A 21,725-nucleotide genomic window follows, 5' to 3' on the forward strand; every position below is an offset into this window, starting at 1 on the left:
GTAGCATCACTTTGAGGACCATGGTTCTGAGACACAAATTGTTTCAGCCTCCTTGATACAATGATGGAAACTGTAACCATAATATATCAGTTGTGGTCAGATGCTTTCCTAGCCAGGGTGCTCTAGTTGAAAACAAAATCCATGACCATTTTTTTTCCTTTTTTAAGAACTTCCAGAACTTAAACTTCCCATTTAAATTAAGAATCAGGGGCTGATAATGTTGGATACAGGGAATACAGGAAATTTATTTTATTAAAAAAAAAAAAAAGAAGACCCAGATCCTGGCCCTCTGATCCCTTTCTTATTCACAGTTGCTTTCTAGTCCACCCCACCTATTTCTGGGATTGCTTTTCTTCATGGTGTTACTAGTCTTTTCCTTTTGCAAGGCAAGACCAAACTGACCCAATAGTTAGGTCTACTTCTTAGTCTTGCCCTGCTGCTGGTTCTGCTTATTTCTATAGGTTCAGTTTGATGTTCTGTAACACAAAATCTCTACCCTCTTCCTTACCCCGCATCAGAGAACACTTGCTCACCCAGTGTCCTTCTCCATTTTACAATGCCACATGTACAATATTTATTGTACAATATGGATTAGGCCTTGAAAAGGAGGATGCACAAAGTCAGAGAAGGACAGGGAATCTGTTCCTTTACCAACCCTCTCTCTTCCACTTATTCTCTTTCTTTTCAGTTATTTAAATTATTTATTATTCCCATTAAGGGGCAGGTAGGTGGCAGAGTGGATACGATGCCAAATAGAATGCCAGGCTCATCTTTCTGAATTCAAATCTGGCCTCAGACATTTACTAACTGTGTGACTTGGGCCAAGTCATTTAACTCTCATTTGTAAAAATGAGGTGGCGAAGGAAATGGCCAAGAAAATCCCAAATGGTTTTCATTTTATCTGAGTATTCCCTTACAACAATGACCAATATGAAAGTATGTTTTGCAAGGTAATACATGTATAACCCAGATCACATTGCTTATTATCTTTGAGAGGGGGGACAGAAAAAGAGAGGAAGACAATTTGGATCTTATAATTTCAGAAAACATATGCTAAAAAAATGTTATTGCATGTAATTGGAAAAACAAAATGTCTCTGAATTTTAAAAATCCCAAATGACTGAATAACAACAAACATTTCCATTACATATAAGATATGTGAGGGCAGGACCTTTATCAAAGGATCATAAATCTGGAGGTAGAAGAGACTTCAGAATTCATCTAGTTCCTCTTTATCAGTTCTCATCTGATTCCACCCAGAAACAGAACTAGAAGTTTATCTAAATAAAATAACCACATGTAATTTCTCCAACAGTAAGTAAAGGGACACTTTGCTATCAAATTTGTATCTGAGTTTGGAATTAGAGGCAGAGCATTCTTTACCAGAACCAGCCTTATGTGGAATGATTTGGAGGTATACAAGATAGGGACTCTGGAATACCAAGTCAGATCAATATCATTCATAGAATCATAGAATCTTAGTTTTAGAGGAGTATAGTTCCTAATATCCCACTGCCCATCCAAAGCAGGTGTTCCTCATACAACATTATGGGTTCTGCTTGGATATTTTCAGTGGTGGGAAGCTCATTATCACACAAGACAGCCCATTGTCATACCATTAATCATTAGAGTAATATTTCTGCTGAGGTGAAAGATTATCTTCCAGTAAATACACCCATTTGGTTTTAGTTCTTCCTGCTGAAGTTGCATAAAATAAGCTGAATCCTTCACTCATATGACAGCACTTCAAACATTTGAAGATAATTTTTGACACATCTTTTGTTTCAGGCTAAATTGTTCATTATATCATGGTTTCCATAGACTTCATTCTGATCAGTCTCATCTGGAAAAGCTCTAACTTGCCAATATCCCTCTTAAAATGGGGTGCCTAGACCTGACCATAACACTGCAGGGGTTTTCTTATCAGAGCAGAGTAAGACAATCTTTATGTTGGATGTCACTCTTCTTTTAATGGAGTCCAAGATGCAATAACTTTTTTGGCCACCATATTACATTGTTGATTCACATTGAGTTTGTAGTCAATAAACATTCTTTAGTCTTAATAGGAATTGCTGTTAAACCATTATAACTCTCATCCTGTACTTTAAAAGTTGATTTTTTTTAAACCACAAAAAAAGGGCTTTCCATCCATCCTTATTAAATTTTATCTTGTTAGTTTGGTCTTCTTCTAGGATGTTAAGATACTCTGGAATCTTGTTTCTGTCACCCAATGAATTAGCTCTTCCTCTCAGCTATACATCATTCACAAATTGGATAAGCATGTCTTCAGTGTCTCCATCCAAGTGATTGATAAGACTGCTGAAAAATCAGAGGCCTTCCTTTTAGTCTTTTTCAGTCTTGTTTCAGTTTTGTGTTTCTCCCACTCCCTTAGTGCCTAGCATGCTGCCTTGTATGCCGTAGAAATTTAATGTTTGTTGAAATGAAGTAGAGGCTTTTCAATCTTTCACAGGGAAAATGCAAATATCATTCAAAAACCATCTACTGAATAGCAACTCTATATCAGGCATTGTGACCCCCCCAGGCATAGAAAAAATTCTTTGGTACATTCTAGGCTTCAGGGAGAGGTTGACCTATTTAGAGATCTTCTAGGATGCCATAAGCTCCTAAGTGTGAGCGAGTGCTTCCTCTACCAGTGAAGACCAAAGCCCCTCCATGTCTTTTCATCTAGGGCTGCTCCTATCAATATTTCTCATAGATGCTTCATAGGAGATGCTCCCTGCTACACTAGAGACCTTCAACTGACTCTGTTAATATTTGTGAAGTCAATAAGGCAAATATCTATGAAAAAAAATGTCCAAGGCAGTAAATGAACGCCAAAGGAATGGTATAACTAATTTGAATATAAGTACCCCTCATAATAGTCTTATCCACTAGCCCAGGGGTTGACAAACTTTGGCTTGCCCAGAGCAAAATGATAACAGAATACTTTTTGCCTTCATGACTTTACTTCTTCATCATCATTAAATACACTGTTTTCTTTTGGGACTGGGTTAGTAATAAAGGAGAGATTTGGGCTTCGAAGTTTGGATAAGGGTAGGAGAGCTTTTTATTTTATAAATGAGGAAACTGAGCTATCAGAAAGACTTGTCCAGGGGAAGTGTCAGAGGGAAGATTCAAACCCAAGTCTCTTCTGGTGTGCATAACTCTTCCCATTATAGCATACCACGTTTATAAGGAAGCCACTGGACTTGGCATTTAGAAGCTAATTAGTGACTGCTGAATGTTGTTATCAGAAGGGGCTACCTTGACCTCATAAGCCTAATGGTTGAGCAGGTCTTGTGCTATCTCTAGTAATTCTAAGCACCTGGAGCTCCTTCTTTGGACCAGATGTCAACCTCTCCCTAGCCTTTGGCTATTTTCCAAAACAACAACTTCCTCCTCCCAAATACTCCTCCTTATTGAAGTTTATTTAAGCCATGTTCTTTCTGTTCCTTTTTTAGGCACTCCTGTACTTTGGTGCTATGTGGTGTCCCAGATTGTAATCTTCTTGCCTTGATTAAAGATCCTTATTGCTGTTACTTTGGCAGTTCTTTTTATTTCAACAGGAACATGATTTACTAGCTAGAGTAAAGTTTCTGTAGAGAATAGAATCGCAGAATCATAAAATTGAAGGCACTTTAAAAATGATTGGGAATTGATAAATACATATGAGAGGGAGTGGAATACATATAGATATAGGTATGTTTATATATACACACATTCTCTCATCTTTGTGCAGAGATAATCAGCATAGGCTAGATGATAGGCTAGTAGAAAGAACTTCATAGGTCATCAAAACTGAGGTGCAGAGAAATAGGTCAAAGTCATACAGCCAAGAAATAACTGAGGCAGGATCGCAACCCCAGCCTTCCTGACTCCAGATCCAGTGATCTGTTTACTATATCTGGTTATTCCTTAAGGGTTTAGTGACTTACCTAAAGTCATATAGTTAATAGGTGCCAGAGACCACATTTGGACCAGATTTTCTGACTCCCGAACCAGTGCTCTTGCTTCTGGACCAAGGTGCCTCATGTTTGTGTATCAGTTGACAACTGAGGAGAGCTTATAATTGTCATGAATGAGTATGGCTCTGGGATAGGGTCTCCAGGGAGGGATCTTATGGAACTGAGCAGAAAGGTGTCAAAGGCAGGTTTCATCCCTTCATACTATTGCTAGGGCCCAAACTATGCTGACCTGTTGATCTCTAACTCTGAATTTAGCTTGGGAGTCTGCAGCCTCTTCCTGATCATCACTAGTCTCTTGGAAAGACAAAAGGGAGTTGGGAGAGACATGCAGAAAAGAGTGGGGGAGGAAGGAGGAGGAAGAAAGAGGAAAAGGTAAGTGAGTGTGTTGAGGGAGGAGGAAGTGAGTAGAAAAAGAGAAAAATTGGTGCATATGTCAGAGAATGGTAGAATGTTCCTACTACTGACGGTCCTTAATGTTCTTGGTGAAAGCTGGACAGAGGTTGAGAGAGATCTCTGAATTTCCTCACTGCCATTCTGTGAGTCTATGATTCTCCTGACCTAAGACCCAAGGTTATTTTGCCAAAGGAAAGGAAATGGGCCTTTTGGTACTGCCTAGGATTTTTTTCCTGAAAACTTGTGGATTCTCCCTCTCTTCAGCCCTTCCCTCCTCTGGCTCCCAGATGGATCACAAGCTGTCTGCAGAGACTCCCCCAGACAACAATACCCTAAGGGAGCTCCCAGAAGCAGCTTAATGCCCTGAAGGGCTGCAGGCTCTTCTGACTGAAGGAAGCAGCTGAATTATACTTGCTATAATTTCTCCCAGGTTCCCCTGTCCTTCCTTTCATAACATTGCGCTTCCTTAACACAAACACAGTGTCATCCTTTCCTTACCAGAGCCCTGATCCAAGCTCCTGTCATCTTCATCTCTCTCTTGCTCTCTCTCGCTCTCTTTCTCTCCCTGGTTTGCACTCACCTCCCTTCATTGCTGCTGGTGGATTCCTTGCCAACAACACCCCCGCTCTGTCACAGGAAGCTGGGCTGTCACAGAGAGAGATGGGTACTCCTGGCCCCCACTTACTCAGCCTTCCTGCTGGTATTCACAAGCTGCTGCCACCCACTTCCTTCTTCCAAGCACATATTCCCTGGGGCTGAGCCAGGGGAGCTAGGAAAGGGAGGCAAGAGTTTCTGAGCCTAGCCAATGAGTAATGGCTCCACACTAAGTTGCTCATCCTCAGGTTGCTTTTGTAGAGGGGACTCTGAACAAGGAACTCTTACCTAAAAATGTATTTTTCAGAGTGCTTGGAAGCTTCCTGTGAATTCTATAGAGTGCCTGTATTTCAAGAGGCAGGATAGCCTAAGGAAAACACAGTCCTAATTTATACTAGGCAAACAGTCCTCTTGTGCTATTTGATTTTTTTGTTTTTTACCAATTACACATAAATTTCCATACATATTTTCCTGAGTTATATGATTGAACTTTCATCTCTTCCCTTCCCCCCTCCCAGTGCTGGCAGGCCATTTGATCTGGATTATACGTGTATTATCATGCAAAATATGCTTCCATATTGTTCCTTTTTGTAAATGAGTAATCTTATAAAACCAAAACTCCAAAATATAAACCCAAATAAACAACTGGAAAATTGTATGCTTTCATCTGTATTCTGATACCCAATAGTTTTTTTTCCTTTGGGGGTGGACAGCATTCTTTGTCATAAGTCGCTCAGAATTGTCTTGGATCACTGTATTGTCAATAATAGCTAAGTCTGTCACAGTAGATCATTCCACAATATTGCTGTTACCGTGTTCAATGTTTTCTTGGTTACTCTTGTGAGGGGACCATATAAATGAACAGTATAAACATTGCCAATCTCCATACCCACTAAATCAAGTTCTTCCCCATATTTCCTCCCACTCTCCCACCATCTCACCTCTATAAGGAGGTGATACTAGTCATGACAAGAAATAAGTACAAGTAATGGATGTAATGGAGTAAAGAGAGATGGAAGCCACAGTGGGTCGGGTGACAGAAAACAGCTCTATTTCTAGCTCTGCCAAAACTAGCTATGTGACTTTGGGTAAGTCACTTAACCTCAATCTCTATTTCCTCATCCTACAGTGAGGATGGTTATAGCACCTACCTTCCAGGGTTGTTATGGAGATCCAATGAGGTAAGGTGCCATGCAAATGTTAGTTATTATTCCCAGTTCTGTCATTAATTAGCCATGGGAACTAGGGCAAATTAATTCTTTTTTCTGGGCCTCAGGAAAATGAGAGGGTTGCATTAGACTACCTAAAGGGTCCTTTTTAGTTTCAACTGAAATTTTTACTAAATAAAATTTTATTGTGAACTTAAAAATGATCAATAAGCATTTCAGGATATAAAGAATAGAGAAAGAAGATGGTATATGAAACTAAACTTCTCTTGCCTATTTTTCTTATCTAGTTTTTTTCCTAAAGAAATACATATTAAGTTTAACAAGATCAAAACAAAATTGCTCTGTTTATGCCCCCTTTAACACTTGCATTTTTTTCCCTCTTCAGAATCACAAGGTTTCTGAGTCGGAAGAGACCTTGGTAGCCATCTAGTCTTACTAACCAATAAAGAATCTCCTTTGAAACATACCAGTCAATGTCTGCCCTCTGATCCAGCCATACCACTGCTGGGTTTATACCCCAAAAAGATCATAGGGGAAAAGACTTGTACAAAAGTATTTATAGCCACACTCTTTGTGGTGGCAAAAAATTGGAAAATGAGGGGATGCCCTTCAATTGGGGAATGGCTGAACAAATTGTGGTATCTGTTGGTGATGATGGAATACTATTGTGCTCAAAGGAATAATGAACTGGAGGAATTCTGTGTGAACTGGAATGACCTCCAGGAATTGATGCAGAGTGAAAGGAGCAGAATCAGGAGAACATTGTACACAGAGATAGATACACTGTGGCACAATTTAATGTAATGAACTTCTCTACTAGCAGTAATGCAATGATCCAGGACAATTCTGAGGAATTATGAGAAAGAATGCTATCTACATTCAGAATAAGAACTGTGAGAATAGAAACACAGAAGAAAATCAACTGCTTGATCACATGAGTTAATGGGGATGTGACTGGGAATGTAGACTCTAAAAGATCACCCTAGTGCAATTACCAGTAATATGGAAATAAGTCTTGATCAATGACACAAATAAAACCAAGTGGAATTATGCATTGACTGGGGTAGGGTGGGGGTGGAGGAGGGTAGAGAAAGAACATGAATCATGTAACCATGGAAAAATATTCTAAATTAATTAATTAAAGAAAAATTTTCAATTAAAAAAAAAAAAGAAACATACCAGTCAAGTGGCCATCCAGTCTTTTGCTAAAAGGCTTCCAAAGAGGAAGAGCTCTACTTCTCTAGGAAACATATTCCTTTTTTGGATAGCTCCAGTCATTAGGGAGCCAGAATTTGCCTCTTTGTAGCTTTCATCTATTCCTTCTAATCTAGGAAAAGAAGCAATGATTGCAAAGAGTCATCAGGGTTTCATACATAACAAGTCATGCCAGACTAACCTCATTTCCTAATTTGTCAGGATTAATAAACTAGTAGATGAAGGGAATGCTTTGGATAGAGTTTACATAGATTTTAGGAAAGCTTTCAAGAAAGTGTCATATTATTCTTATAGTTCAAAAGTTGTAGAAATATAAATTACACTATAATAAATTCTGATAGATTCTGAACTGGTTGGATAGCTGCAGTAGTTCACTGTCAACTTGCAAAAGGTCTCCAATGGAGGATGCTTAGAGATCTATACATGGCCTTACATTGTTTATTATTTCTATACATGCCTTAGATAAAGGTCTAGAAGCTCATCACATTTATAGATGACACAAAGATGATAGGGACAGCTAACACACTAGATGACAGAGTCAGGATCCAGAAAGATTTCAACAGTTGAGCATGGCTGAATCTAAAAAGATAAGTTCAATATTTACAGTCTTGTTCTTGGGCATGAAAAGTAAACTATGCAAATATAAGATGGAATTGTCATGTATAGACATAAGTTGTTCAGAAAAGGGTCTGGGTCTTGGGGGCTTAGAGGCCTATGAGTTCAACAAATCAGCAGTGCAATGTGTCAGACAAAAAATTAGAAGCAATCTCAAGCTTCATTAAACAAGCCATAGATTCTAGAAATAGGGAGGTCAAAGTCCCATCGTATTCTACTCTAGTCAGACCTTATCTGAAGGATTGTGTTCAGTTATGTGAAGGTTGGTTTAAAGATATTGGGCAGATGGAGAGGATCCATAGAAGGGAAACAAGGATGGTGAAGTATTTTGAGTTCAGGATACATAAGGATCAGTGGAAGGAACAGAACACATTAGTTGGGATTTCCTGACTTTCTTCAAGTTTTAGCTTAAATCCTACTTTTTATAAGAATTCTCTCCTAGTTCCTCTAAATGTTGGTATCTTCCTTCTCAGATTATTTGCAATTTCCACTGTGTATATCCTGTTTATATGTAAGTATTTTCATGTTGTGTTCCTCATTAGATATTGCATTCCTTGAGTTCAAGGACAGCTTTTTCCTTTCCTTATATTCTCAGCACTTGGTAAATGCCTGTTGACTTACTGACTGACTGACTGACTGACTAGTAAAGAGAAGACTTAGGGGATAAGGGATTTAATAGTTGTATTCACGTATTTGAAGGGATGTCATGTGGAGGAGGGAAGAGACTTGTTCTTTTTGGATCAGAGAGCAAAACTAGGAGCAATGGGAGGATGCTACAAGAAGGTAAAGTTAGACTCCATGTCAGGGAAAGCTTCTTAATAATTAGAGCTAAGGAAAAGTGAAAAAGGCTCAGTGGTACATTTATTCTTCTTGGGAATCTTGAAGCTGAAGCTGGATGATCACTTGTCAGATATATTAGAGTGTGGATTCTGTTTTGTATCGGTTAGACTATATGGTCCTTCCAGCTCTGAAATCCTTTGATTCTAAGATTATTTGGAAACAAATACAAATATAGCCCTTCTGTGTAATCACTTTTGAATACTTAAAGACAAGTTTTATTCCGTAATCAAGAATAAGAATATTTCTCTAAAAATCTCTACTTCCTCCCAGTGATTCTCATATGGACCAAACATGAATTGCTTCACCATCTTGGATGCCCTTCTTGGCACTTTTCAGCTTATCAAATTTTTTATTTAAAAAAGTATTTTCAATCTGCAGGAACTGATGCAGAGTGAAATAAGCAGAACTAGCAGAACATTGTACACATTAACAGGACGATCATATGATGATTATTTATGAAAACTTGGCTGCTCTCAGCAATACAATGATCTGGGACAATCCTGAAAGACCTATGATAGAGAATGCTCTCCACCTCCAGAGAAAGAACTGTTGGAATAGTCTTTCATATCAATGTATTTATGGTTTTATTTGGGGGATTTTGGTTATGTATGAGTGTGCCCTTACAATAAAAATAAAAATTTAAAACATTTTTTAAAGCACACATATCTCTAAAATGAGTGACACTGGCCTCATGCATCCAAATTACTAATTGACAAATGATGTAGATAAATACATTTTCTTCAAGAACCTGAATGTCACAGACACACAATGGTCATCTCATTCCATGATCAGTACAAATAAATGTAGATGATGTGGAAGGTGTTGTCTAAGAGGAGAGTTTTAGCCCTATGCTCACCAAAATTAAATCTCCCAAGGATCATTTAATTCAATAAAAGTTTGCCACTCACCTACTATGTGCTAGGTACTATTCTAGGTGATAGAGATACAAAGACAAATACAAGAAACAGCTCCTTCCCTCTAGGAGCTTATATATTTTATTGAAGCATCATTGTCATCATCATCGCCATAACAATTATATGGTGCATTAAGGTTTGAAATATGCCTTCCATATATTATCTCACTTGATCCTCAGAATGGTCTCTTGAGGCTGGTGCTAATATTATCCCCATTTTACTTTTGAATACTTAAAGACAAGTTTTATTCCGTAATCAAGAATAAGAATATTTCTCTAAAAATCTCTACTTCCTCCCAGTGATTCTCATATGGACCAAACATGAATTGCTTCACCATCTTGGATGCCCTTCTTGGCATCAGAAAACTGAGACTTAGGTAGTGTAAGGGACTTTCCCAAGATCACACAGTGAGAAAGTATCTGAGGCAGGATTTGAATACAGTTATTCCTGACTCTAAGCTCAGCACTCTGTCTGCTATGACATAGTAGATACAGGAGAAGAGAGGGAGCACCAACACATCAGTAACCAGGCAAATCAGGAAAGATTTCTTTCTTTTTTTTTTAATTAAAACCCTTACCTTCTGTCTTGGAGAGTGGTAAGGGCTAGGTAATGGGGGTTAAGTGACTTGCCCAGAGTCACACAGCTAGGAAGTGTCTAAGGCCAGATTTGAACCTAGGACCTCCCATCTCTAGGCCTGGCTATCAATCCACTGAGCCACCCAGCTGCCCCCAGGAAAGATTTCTTATAGAAGGTGGTAGCTGAACTAAGGCTCAAAGGAAGCTAAATGAGGTGGAGTGCTTTGGGTTTTATAACTTTCTATATTATCTCTTTTAAATGTATGCTTAACCCATCTGACAAAGGCAGAGATTTTTAAAAAGTGAAAAACGACACTTCTAAGAACCCAATAAAAACTATTTCCACAGGCCTCAAAAATTAGACATTAACTTAAAAGAACCAGGGGCCAAAGGGACATATGCCTATCAAGAAAGTATCCAATATGCCTTGCTACTTAATAGGCTTCCTTTACTCAAGATCTTACCATAGCAGTAGGTTCCTGTCTTCTTTCCATCTACCTCTCATTAATCAATGCAAACACTGACTGCCCTTCTACCTATGGGGAAAGCCTTTTTCAGTTTAAGAAAAAGTACTATATCTTAATAAATAATATAAACCTTTTTGCTTCCTTGATTTCCAGTGCCCTGACCTGCTTTGAAGAAGCTTTGTTTCTATAGCCATGGCCTTACACAGATGGAAGAGAGGGAGCATATCCTTTTATCAGTTTACTTTTATCAGATTACTTTGATCAATTATTGCTCAGAATAGAACTGAGATAGCATTTTAAGTCAATATATAGTTATACCTTGTACCATACTATGTTGCCCCCAATCACATGCCTATATTTATTTGTGAGGGAGTATTTCAAACCCTCTTTTTAAAAAAGTCTTTATTTTTTGAAGCTCTCTTCCTTTTGGAGAAATCATTTCTCTTGAAGGCACTTAAAGAGCCGGGAAAATAAACCTTAGCCTTTAAAAAAGGAGCAACATTTCATGAAAAATGTTTCTTGCTATTCAAAGGTGAAAAAGGGACATATGTATTAGGTAAGAAACATATTCATATGTAACTTAATGTTATTAACATATTAGTAACAATGTTAGTTAATTATTAACAGTGTGAATATTATAACAGCTTTATAACAATAAAATTTAAACCTGGGTCTTCTGACTCCAAATCTAACACTCACTTTGTACCATAATGTCTGTTTATGAGACATCATAAAGCCATTTTGTTTGTTTTGCTACAAGTTGGACCTATATGTTGTGCTTGTGGATGTTGGGTTACCAACTGACAAAACTTGAGAATTCTATTAGCCGGATGAGAACACTTCTACAAGGAAACAGGAAGCAATAGCTATGATCTTAACTTCACTATTGTGGGTGATGGGAGAATAATGAAGGCATCAAAGAGTATTCGACCTACCTTGGAGTTTATTGAGTTTGCCAGCAAGGAAGCCCCATCTGCAAGGATAGAAACTCCCTAAAGTGAGTTTATCTAGAGTTTACATATTAAACCAAGAAGAAGGAGGACGGCTTCAGACAGGAGGGGATTGAGAGGGGATGGTGCAAGAGTTGGTAATTAGATAAGATACTTATTAACCTGAGTGGTCAAGCGGATTTCTGGAATCAGGGAATCTTTGCAGTCTCCCAGAACAGATGGCATCACAACAGGATATTCTTGAGGAGAGTTCATGGATTAGGGGAGGGTGGCAAGGAGGGCCTCTAGTTGTCTAGTTAAAACTGAACATAAGATGGAGTTGCACTCAATTCACCAAGATGGAGAGAATTGTACTCAGTTCATGATCCACAGTATTCATGGTCTGGTCATCTGTAAATATATTCATCAATGAGTGTGACTCCAGATAAATTCATGTGAGGAATGAAGTGTATTTCTCTGATACATTTGCCAACCTGCTACCAAAAAAAGAGAAAAAAAGAAAGAAAAAAGAAAACACACAATTAGAAAGCATTTGCTACTCAATGGTACGGGAAATAGCTAGTAAAGGTTGATTATGTCTGCTGTATCTGGAAGCCTCTAAAAGTCTTAAACACTGAAAAATGGAGAGATCTAAGAATGGAATAGGAATGCATTCCAAGTATAGTGAACAACCTATGAAAAGGCAAATAGATGAATGTTAGCATATCAAATTCTGGGAAGATAGATCAATTTGGTCAAAACTAGGAGTGGTTGAAGGAGAAAAATATAAAATAAATTTGGAAATGTAAGTGGGAACCATGTTGTGAAATGGTACCAGGCATACTACTTTTGGATTTCTTTAGAACTCCTCATCATACTTCCCTTCCTCAAGAAACTCATCATTGTGAAATCTCATTATGCTGCAAAATTGAATCTTCCTGGTATTTACATTTCATCAGTACCCTCAGCCTACCCGATTAGATCTGTGTATGGACTCCAGGACCAAAGAGGGGGCTCAGCTCAGATTTCCTCCCTGCTTTCCACTAACTACATTGTTTTTAACTTTTTTTTTTGGAATTTTCCTTCATGCCCCTGAACCTCTTTTCCCTTGCAACCTCCCCTTCTTTTCATCTTCCCTGTCTGTGTTATCTTCCCCTATTAGATTGTAAGCTCCTTGAGGGCAGGGACTACCTTCATTTTTATTTGTATTTGTATCCCCAGAACTTAGCACAGTATTTGGCCTACAATAGGCACTTAATAAATATTTATTGACTGATTGGCATGCCAGAGAGCTTCTATTTAATTCTAGGTCAGCATTCACAAATGTTTTCAAGTTTGTGTGCCCAAACTGCAGCTTCAAGCTGCCTGTAAGTCCCTCACATTACCCAAGAGAGAATGCCTCGCCCTCTGTTCAGACACCCAAAGTGGGCACTTCCTCCCTCTACTCTCTGGGAAGAGGGAGAATGGAGCACCCCTCCTCATGCTGGCTGGACACACATGCCCAATACTTCACCAACGCTGTTCTAGGGCAATAGGGAGTCACTGAAGATTTGGGGGCAGAGAAGAGACATTAGACCTGAATTTTGAAAATATTTTGGTATTATTGCTAAATTCTACATCTTCTATAGGAAGCCATCTCTTAGATGTTGATATGTTACTACTCTCTCTTTCCTTATATCTTTCTTCATATATCCTTCGTCATAGTGGACAAAGTGCTGGGAATGGAGTTATAAAGGCCTGAGTTCAATCTTGCCCCGGACATTTATTCATATTATTATCTCGGGAAAGTCATTTGATTGCCTTTAATCCCAGTTACTTCATTTGTAAAATGGTGATACTAATTTTGGAATTATTACTAGTCAAGTAGTTTTGGATTGTTTTAGCAACAATTTGAAGAGAACATTTGAAAGAATAAGATTAGTAATAATAGAGATTACATAGAGCTGATAATTGAAGTAATGGGAACTAATGAAATCACAAATAGTGTGAAAAAAGTGAGGACCAGAGGTCTCAAGACAGAGGGTTGGGGGACATCTATATCACCAAAAGGCTGACCAATATCCAGGGAATAAGACTGAAAAGGTAGGAGAGGAACTAGAAGATAGTAATGTTACATACACCAATGAAAAAGAGAAAAATCAAAATTGGAGGATTAGTCTATAACATTAAGAGCTTCAAAATGGTCACAGAGGATAAGGATTGAGAAAAGATCAGTAGATTTAGCAGTTCAAAAGTCATTGATAATCCTGGAAAGAACAGTTTCATGTTAGTGGCATGAGTGGGAAGAGAGGAAATGGAGACAAGAACAATTGATTCTAGGAGTTTAGATGTGAAAAGGAGAAGAGTTTGTTTGGATATTAGCTTAAGGATGTGATAGAATTCTGTAATTAAGTTGTTTTGTTTTTCAAAAAATAGAGGAGACCTGGATATATTTTGAGACCATAAGGAAAAGGTATTCAAGGAAAATTTTTTTCCTGGTCAGACCATATCTAGAGAATTGGATTAATTTCTTCCACATATTTTAGAAAGATCATTGGTAATTTGGAAATATTTTTGAGGAAGGCAAGCAGACTAGTGAAGGACCATGAGTCTGTGCCATAGGAAGATTAGCTGGGGAAACTAGGGCATTTAGTATGGGAAAGAGAAGGCTTGAAAACAATATAACTGTGTTTAAGTTATTAGACATACTTTGTTTTGTCCCAGAAGGGAGAAATAAGAACAATGATTGCAAAAAGATAAGCTTATCCTTTATAGCAGGAAGAAGAAAGAAAGCCTAACAATTAGGACAATTGAAAAGTTAAATAGTCTGCCTCCAGAAGTCAGAGGTTCCCCTTCAATGGAGGCTGGATTGCTACTCATTTGAAATCAGTGATAATTCTCTTGGATAGGAATGGGACAAGGTTCTTCCAAATCTGAAATTCTGCCAGTAAATGTCCAATTTTTTTCTAGTGTAGATAAGGAAAATATTTGATAAAGTTGAAAAAGTGGGTTGTTATTATTTATTCAAAGAATCCAGGGTGTCTGTATGCCAGGAAGAGAGATCTGAGCTGCTTGGGACACAATAGGGAGCCACTGAAGATTGTCTGAGCTTTGGATCAAGGAGCATACTTCATCTGTGCACAATTTCAGTTCTGTGAATACTTCCAGCTTTGCTACAAACTCTCTGGGTAACTTTGATCTATCTCCCTGAACCTCATTGTTTTTATTTATAAAATGAAATCATTGTATTCCAAGATGCTAAAATCTCTTCCATCTCTTATGAGAGCCTCTTCTCCTGCCCATGTCCCTAGCCCTTTTTTCCCATGAAAAGATTCTTTGGACTGAAAAAGTACCAGACCAAGAGGACTGGGAAGCCTTGAGTAGCCCATATGTTTAAATGGTCAATAACAGAGTGAGCACATTTTTCACAGTATTTATTTTCCTGTATTGCACTTACAAATAAAGTCAGGGGAGTACCATGGAAAATGTTTGCTTCCCACTCCCACCCCCCACTCCCTTTTCCCATTTGCTTTTGTTTAAATTTGATTGCTTTAACTAATTTAAACATAACCTATTTTTGTGTTTAATGTACTGATTATGTGTTGCTGGAGTGTTTTAGAAATATTTGGTCAAATATGTTCATGGCATTTAAAACAAACAAACAAAAAAGCTATGAAAATGGCTTTGAATCATTATCTTTAGTTATTTGAAAAGCTTCTAGCTATCTTTTAAATATAGTTTGTGTTAACATACAGTTTTATTCATTTAGAGAAAGCAATCATGTCCATGAGAAAACAAACTTTCTTCTGGATGGTTTTGTGGTCATTGTGAATGATTGCCTTTTCTTTTTATTAGTTTTACATTCTTCCTTTGTCCTAAAACTTGGCCCTGACATTTTACTTTGCAAAAAGATAAACTTATCCTTTATATCAGGAAGAAGAAAGAACACCTAACAATTAGGACAATTGATAAATTGAATAGTCTGCCTCCAGAAGTCAGAGGTTCCCCTTCAATGGAGGTTGGATTACTACTCATTTGAAATCAGTGATAATTCTCTTGGATAGGAATGGGACAAGACGAGGTTCTTCCAAATCTGAAATTACTTTACTTTAACAATTATAATGTCTTTTTTCCTGAGTGAGGAATAATGTATGATACTGTTTAGTTTGGTTCTCTTGGGATTTGTGAATTTTTCAATTTTGCTAGCTGCAATAAATTATTTGACCTGATGAAAAGTCTCTAAGATCTTTAAAAAAAAAAAAAGTCTTACCTTCCATCTTAGAATCAATACTGTGTATTGGTTCCAAGGCAGAAGAGTGGTAAGGGCTGAGTAATGGTGGTTAAGCACAGGTTCACACAGCAAGGAAGTGACTGAGGTCAAATTTGAACCTAGGACCTCCAGTCTCTAGGCCTGGCTCTCAATGCATGGAATCACCCAGCTTCCCCAGATAATTTGTTTTGTTGTACTGAAAGTTCTGTTAGCAAATATTTACTGAGTGTTAACTATATGCCAGTTACTGGGCTAGCTCTCTTGAAGTAGAGAAAATTCTGACCTTGTACTTTCACTGTCAAATCATCTAGTTCTTTCAGTAATACTGAATTGTAGTCTCTCAATTTTCATTGGCTTGTGGGTGGCTTCATATGCATTTTAAAGACATCCTGTATATGTCCTGTCTCTGGAATTAGAATGTGTAGCCTGGGGAAGGGAGAAGAGGGGAAAGGTGAGAAAAGATGCTTAGAATTTCTTTTGTATTTCTTTCAGCACCAGGGACAGAGCTGTACCTCCAAATGGATTGTGATTGATAGACAGATTTTAATTCTCCATAGACAGAGAGCCTTGCATGAAGAGAGGAGCACAACCCATCTTTTCCTCCCACAATCATTCACAGCTTCAGGGTTGCCGTTTTGGGGAGTTTTGGACAGAGGCAGATAAACTCTCTTTCCATTATGACAAGAAGCACATGATTTTGTGTGTGCGTATGTGTTTATGAGCCTGGCTCGCTCCCAGTTATATCTGAGGGCTTTTTGCCCTTATTTATGCTCTATTTGCCTTGTGTTTTATGCTTTGGGCAAAGAGATAAATCTAGTCAGGTGAGATAGAGCCTGCCATAAAGGAATTATATGCAATTGTATTTTATATGTGGGTTTTACTGTCTGAGAAGCATGTCTAAGGAGGTGAGACTGGAGTCCCACTGAGTATTCCCTTCGCTGAGCAAGGGGCCCTATGGCTTTATGTCTCTTTTCATTGAATTGCCAATTGAACTGATTGAACCTTTTTATGAATCTGAAACTAAGGTTTTCATGTTTCCTTAGCTTTGGACATCTCCTCTGCTTCAGGGCACAGTACTCATTATAAAGTCCTTTGGCTGTCATGACCATAGGAATATCTGATCCTTGCTTCAAAAGTTCAACAAACATTTATTAAGCTCCTATTGCACGTATAAGAGACCATTGTGTCTGGCACTGGGATATATATATATATATATATATATATATATATATATATATATAAACAAGCTAGGTAAGAACTAGTATTGTGAAACTCTAGTATAACTTGACAAATGCATTCTCAAAAGTGTAGTGTTATGAAAAATCATGTAATAATAAAAACCATGTGGCTCAGGAGAAAAATGGCAGTAAGGAGAAAAAGCTCAAAAATGCCATCAGTGACACATTTTTTAAAAAAGATATAAACTTAATTTTTAAAAATAAAACCTTTAAAAACATATTTTTATGCATGTCAAATAGTTAAGAAATTAAGGAATAGTGCAATAAATAGAGGTCATGCCTGAGGCCTCCAACAATTGCTTGGTGGTTCCCAGGACACCCAGTTGGCAAAGCCAAATTTGGGCAGGAAAACACTCAGGGCATAAGTGGCTAAAGATCATGACAGAAGAAATTGAGCATCATCTAGACTAGGCCTCCTCCACCCACAAATCTTTCTACACCAAACAATAAATATTTTAACCTGACACAGATTTGAAGTTTGCTCATGGACGTTTGAGTCCGGAGAGTTACAGCTTGTGAGGTACAAAATTTTTCTTTTTGTATTCTCACTATTTCTCAGTAAGAAATCAAGCATAAACAAACTAAACATTTGTGTAATGCTCTAGATGGTCCCTGAAATTTCAACTGTGTTAGAAAAAATTTGAGTTTTTGAAACAAGTGTTATAGAAGTCCTCATTGTAGTTTTTATCTCACTTATGCAGCTATTGCAAAATAAGACATATTCCTTTCATCAGAAACGTACAATCCATGTTCCATGCAAGGTCCAAAGGGACCTTAGTAAAGGAAACTTGGAGGAAGTGCCATTTGAGATGGGCCTTAAAGAATGAAGAGTTTGTAGAGAAATTTGATGGGGAGGGCATTCCAGACATAGAAACAGATGTGAGTGAATGTATGGAGGTGCAGGAAAGGAAGGTATGAACAAGGGACTGAGAGTTGTTCCATTCAGATGGAACAAAGTGAAGACCTAGGGGAGGAATATTAGATAAAGCTAGAAAGGGCAGTGTGGTTGATTTTTAGAGCTGAAAGGTTTGAATGTAATTTGCTAGTCAATAGGGAAGCTTTGGAGTTTACTTTAAAAATATTGAAGGTTTTTGAGAAGAGAAATGCTATGTTCAGATCTAGGTATAAGAAAGATAAATATGGCAGAAACATGATGAATAGATAAGAAAGGCAAGAGTGTGGCGGTCAAAAGACTGGCTTGGAGGTTATAACGCAGGCTGGTAGAAATGGGGACATTTACTTGGAGAGTTAAAGTGTGAATATATCAGAAAGAACAGTTGGAAGTGTTAAATTGGAAATAACACAGAACTATCAAAGTAGTCAGAAAAACCACTCTTTCATCTGGAAAAGCCCCAAATACAATAAGAGAATCCAAGAAACCAAAAGGTTACACAAAATCCCAGTACCCCTGTCACTTCCATTTAGAGTGCTTAATGGATGCTTAATGGGTGTCCATTGTTTAATTTGGGCCAAAGTGTCAGTCTGGGACTTTCTTGAAGGCAAGTTCCCATGGCATAGAGAAAAATTTGGGGTTTCATAAAACTAGATTGTCAGTGAATAGCATTTTTCATCATGAGCTTTGGAATTTATTTGTACTGTTGGATTGATCAGAAAAGTTAAGTCATTCATAGTTGACTATCATTACAAATATTGCTATTACTATTGTCAAAGTGAATTATAGAAGCCCAAAGTTTGCCCATTTCTATTGAGAACTTTCCTTTAAGGGAAGTCCCAAAGTGACTTTGTCTTAGACTGAATAAGCCTTATTCAATAAGGGATCTCCCAATGCCCATTAAGTGTCCTGAATTATATGTGTCCTGAATAATAGAAATGCTCAAATGCTCAATCACCCTTTTAGTCTTCGAAGGTTCCCCCATTGTATCAGAGATCTATTCCCAAGAAGACCAATACCTGTACCGGAACCATCCTTTTATTATCTACTATAGAAGGGCACTCCCTGATACCCCAGTCTCTGGCTACAGCTTCTTTCCCAAGCCTGCTAACAGTCTGTCAATGTATGTTTGATGTGCTCAATTTTCCAAAAAGTTATATATAAGATCCCTATGTTCTATTATTCCTTGATCAATCATCTAGCACAGTGATCCTCTCAGAGACGCTGTCCCCAGAGCCCCCGGGGTTTGAATCTGTATGGTATTTAGTGCTTGGCTGTGTGTGTGTGTGTGTGTGTGTGTGTGTGTGTGTGTGTGTTTGTGTGGTGGCCAAATATTAATGGATCTGTCTCTTTCCTGATTAAAGACTTGGTTTTGCTGACTGTTTTAGAGGTTCTGTGTTTTTCCAGGTTGACACTGTCATTAAATCTTTCTAGGCTACAAGTTTGGGGTTTCTAGATTCCATGTTGACAACACTATATACAACATTCTCCTGGTTCTATTCCCTTTGATTTAGCTCATTTATGTCTTCTCGGGTTTTTCTGAAACCTTACCCTTTGTCATTTCTTATAGTATAATAGTGTTTCATCCCAACTTACTCATCCATTCTCCAATTAATGGGCATCCCCTCCATTTCCAATTCTTTGCCACCACAAAAAAGAACTGCTCTGAATATTTTTGTGCATATTTGTCTTTTTCTTTTGATACCTTTGGGATACTAGACTGGTGGTTGTAATTCTGGGTCAAAATGTATGCATAATTTTATAATCCTTTTGGCATAGTTCCAAAACATTCTCTAAAATAGTTGGATCAATTCACAACTCTACCAACAGTGCATTAGTGTCCCAATTTTCCCAGTGCCTTCCAACTTTCATCATTTTCCATTTCTGCCATATTAGTCAATCTGATGGGCTTGAGATTGTCAACTTGTAATCTGGGGGACCCCAAAGTCTGTTTCAATTTGGGATCTAGTAATCCCAAGTTTAGTCAGCTTGAAAGTTGGAAACCCTGAGTTTTCCTATTTGTCTCTAGAGAGTTTGCCTCTGGGGAAGTCACAGATTCTGCCAGTCTCAGACTGAATAACAGACCTTAAGATAATTAATGGCCTTAGTTAGGTGGAGTTAGCAGGCTTAAAAAAATGCTAAATATCCTCTTGTCCTAGAAGTTTCTCTTATTGTATCAGAGTCCTTTTCCCAGGTAGTGCAGCCCATTTCTGGATTTTTCCCTTCAGTATCCATTGTAAGCTACAGCTTCTTTCCCAAGCCTATCTGAGTAGTTTGAACACTACCATTTCCTTATAGCCATGGTAATGTCAATCAATCTTATTTTCCTATCCCTTAGTTTCCCAAAAGGTATATAAGTTCCCCAAATTATTTTATTCCTCAGAGTTGTAATCTAGCGTGGTGACACTCCCAGGAATCAGTAGCCAGATTAGCTAGGGTCTTGGACTCTGTGTTAGGACTCTATGTGGAATCCTAAGAAAATTGTACCACCTTCCTCTCCTGATTAAAAATGTGGTTTTTCTGACTATTTAATAGTTCTGTGTTTTTTCCAGGTTCACAAGATGAGTTGTTTTAATTAGCATTTTCCCAATTGTTAGTCATCTAGAGCATTCTTTATATAATTATAGATAACTTTGATTTCTTCTGAAAACTTCCTGTTCATATCCTTTGAAAACTAATCAATTGGAGAATGACTTATTTTTTTTATCTATTTGACTAAGTTCCCTACATATTAGAGAAATAAGGCATTTATTAGAGAAACTTGCTGTAAAAATTGCCCTCTCAGTTTCCTGCTTTCCTTCTAATTTTGGTTGTATTGGTTTTGTTTGTGCAAACTTTTCAATTTCATGTAATCAGAATTTCCATTTTGCCTTCTGTGATCCTCTCTATCTACAGTTTTGTCATAAATTCTTCCTTTATCCATAGATATGACAGATAATTTTTCATGCTTTCCTAATTTGCTTGTGATATAGTCTTTTGTGTTTAAATCATGTGCCTATTGTGGCCTTATTTTGGTATACAGAGTAAGATATTGGTTTATGCCTCATTTCTATCAGACTCCTTTCCAGTTTTCCTAGCAGTTTTTGTCAGATAGTGAGTTCTTGTCATCACAGCTTGGCTCTTTGGGTTTATCAAACACAAATTTACTATGATCATTTACTAATGTTCAATGTGTATCAAACTTATTCCATTATTCAACCTATTTTTGAGCCAGTGAAAAACTGTTTTGATGATTACTATTTTGTGATATAGTTTGAATTCTGGTATTGCTACATATATATTCAGTCCATGATTTTGTTGGTGTGCGAATTTTATCTATGGAGGCTGCTATACAACTATAACTTATAGTCTTTCCTGAAGAATTGCCTGGAGTTCAGAGAGGATAAATTACTTACTCAGGATCACAGAACAAATAAACATCTAAGACAAGTTTCAGACCCAGGTCTTCTGATGACAAGTTCAGTATTCTCATCACTATACCAAACTGACTTTTTGAACTATGTTCAAAAAATTAATTTTACCTTTATCTTATCTCTCTCCTTTAACTTCTTCAATCAATTTGTTAATACTCAAGAGCATTACTTCCTATTACCAACAAAACCTAGCAGGAAGAGATAGAAAGAGAAATTCTGTTTAAAATAATTGCAGACAGTATGAAATACTTGAGAGT

Source organism: Monodelphis domestica, chromosome 4 (genome assembly GCF_027887165.1).
Source record: "Monodelphis domestica isolate mMonDom1 chromosome 4, mMonDom1.pri, whole genome shotgun sequence".
Lineage (NCBI taxonomy): Eukaryota > Metazoa > Chordata > Mammalia > Didelphimorphia > Didelphidae > Monodelphis > Monodelphis domestica.